The following is a 2,789-nucleotide window of genomic DNA, read 5'->3' as shown; positions in this document are numbered from 1 at the left end:
GACATTAATCTAATTTAAGAAGTGATCCCCTTGACTAGTCTAGTACCCACCTGGCACTATACATAGTTATTACCATATCATTGACTATATCCCCTGTGCTTTACGTTACATTCCCCTGTTTTTGTAACTGTAATTTGTACTTCTTAATCCCTTCACCTTTTTCATGCTGCCCCCCAAATCCCTCCCATCTACCACCCCAACAAATCTAGTACCCATCTGACACCATACATAGTTATTACAATATTATTGACTATATTCCTTATGCTATATCCTATATTTCCATGACACTTTGTAACAACCAATTTGTATTTCTTAATCCCTTCCCCTTTTTTCACCCACACTCCAAATCCCCCTCTTATGTGACAACTATCAAAATGTTCTCTGTATCTGTGAATTTGTTTCTGTTTTATTTGTTTGTTTAGTTTGTTCTTTAGATTCCACATGTGATGTCTGACAATTGAGGTCACGAACTCATCCTAGGAAAAGTGCTATATACCTCATTGCTGAATATCACTACAGCCACCTCCCAAGTACCACCCTTGGGAAGCTATGCACCAATGCCAGCACCTATTCCACCCTTCAAAGCAATTTTGGAACTCTTTTTCTGGAATGGCCATCAGATCTGTCATCATATTACCCTTCATGTCCTGAATGTCACCAAAATGTCTTCCTTTCAATATTTCCTTTATTTTGGGGTAAAGAAAGAAGTCATTGGGGGCCAGATCAGGTGAGTAGGGAGGGTATTCCAATAGAGTTATTTGTTTACTGGCTAAAAACTCCCTCACAGACAGTGCCATGTGAGCTGGTGCATTGTCGTTATACAAGAGCCATGAATTGTTGGAGATAAGTTCAGGTCGTCTAATTTTTTCACGCAGCCTTTTCAGCACTTCCAAATAGTAAACTTGGTTAACTGTCTAGTTGGTACAAATTCATAATGAATAATCCCTGTGATATCAAAAAAGTTTAGCAACATCATTGCAAGAAGTTTGCGAACTTAATTGTCACACCTCGTATAAGTGAAATCACCTCCTCTTTATCCATTCATTTATTGACAGACACCCAGGCTGCCTCCACATCTTGGCCATTATAAACGATGCTGTAATGAATATATGAATGCACATGTCCCCTTGAAGTAGTGGTTTGAGTATCTTTGGATAAATACCAAATAGTGGGATTACTGGGTCCTTCTTTGTCTTTTGTTATAACCTTTGTTTTAAACTCTATTTTGTTTAAGATAAGTATGGCTACCTCAGCTTTTTGTTTGTTTTGTTTACATTTTCATGCAATATCTACATCCATCTCTTTAATTTCCATCTGTGTGTGTCTTCCAATCTGAAGTTAGTCTCTTGTAGGCAGCATATGTAAGGGTCTTGTTTTTTTTGTTGTTTTTTTGTTTGTTTTTATCCATTTTTTTATCCACCCTATTTTTTGATTGGCACATTTAAACCATTCACATTGAAAGTAATTGTTGATAGATATGTAGCTATTGCCATTTTATTACTCATAATTTTTATTTTTTCCCCCCATTTTAAAGAAATCCCTCTAACATTCTTTGTAATACTGGTGGTGATGAACTCCTTTAGCTTTTTCTTGTCTGGGAAGCACTTTATTTGTCCTTTGATTTTAAATGATAGCCTTGTTGGGTAGAACACCCTTGGTGGTAGGTCTTTGCTTTTCATCATGTTGAATATTTTGTGCCAATCCCTTCTGGCCTGCAAAGTTTCCATTGAGAAACCAACTGATGATCTTATGGGAGCGCCATTGTAGGTAACTATGTGCTTTTCTCTTGCTGCTTGTAAGATTCTCTTTGTTTTTAACCTTTGGCATTTTACTTATGATGTGTCTTGGCATGGACCTGTTCAAGTTCACCTTATTTGGGGCTTTCTGTGTTTCCTGAAATTGTACATCTATTTCCTTCACCAGGTTAGGAAAAATTTCAGTCATTATTTCTTTAAATAAGTTCTCAATCCCTTGCTTTCTCTCTTCTCCTTTAGGTACCCCTATGATGAGAATGTTGTTACAATTGATGTTGTTCCAGAATCTCTTAAACTATTCTAATTTTTTTGGATTCTTTTTTCTTTTTGCTATTCTGATTGGGTGTTTTCTGCTACCTTGCCTTCCAAATCACTGATTTAGTCCTTTTGTTCATCTAGCCTGGTGATTCCTTCAAGTGATTTCTTCATTTCAGTTATTGTATTTTTCACTTCTGATTGGTTCTTTTTTATGGTTTCTATGGCCTTTTTTATGCTTGCTATCTCTTTGTTGAAGTTCTCACTAAACTTCTTGAGCATCCTTATAACCATTGTTTTGAAATTTGTCTCTGGTAGATTACTTGCCTCCATTTCATTTAATTCTTTTTCTGGAGTTTTCTCCTGTTCTTTTATTTGGGATTTATTTTTTTTGTTTCTTCATTTTGGCTGCCTCCCTGTGATTCTATATATGAGGTAGATGTGCTATGTCTCCCAGTCTGGCCAGGGGGCCTTATGTAGCAGGTGCTCTGTTGGGCCCTGTGGCACAGTCTCCCTGGTCACCTGCTCTGGGTGCTCTACAAGTGTCCCTCATGTGGGTTCTGTATGCCCTCCTATTATAGTTGAGTCTTGATTGCTATTGGCATGTCAGTGGGTGGGACTGACCCTCAGGCTGATTGACTATAGGGTTTGGCCACTTCCACAGCTTACAGCCTCCTGTGCAGGGGGCTTACCCCACTGAGTGGGATTTGCCTCAGTGGGCCCTGGTGCCTGTTGAGAAAACCTTTTGTCTGTGGTGCTTGTGCTGTGGTCTGAAGCCAG

Source organism: Hipposideros armiger, unplaced genomic scaffold (genome assembly GCF_001890085.2).
Source record: "Hipposideros armiger isolate ML-2016 unplaced genomic scaffold, ASM189008v1 scaffold_678, whole genome shotgun sequence".
Lineage (NCBI taxonomy): Eukaryota > Metazoa > Chordata > Mammalia > Chiroptera > Hipposideridae > Hipposideros > Hipposideros armiger.
The sequence above is the reverse complement of the archived record's forward strand: the minus strand, read 5'-3'. Positions refer to the sequence as shown.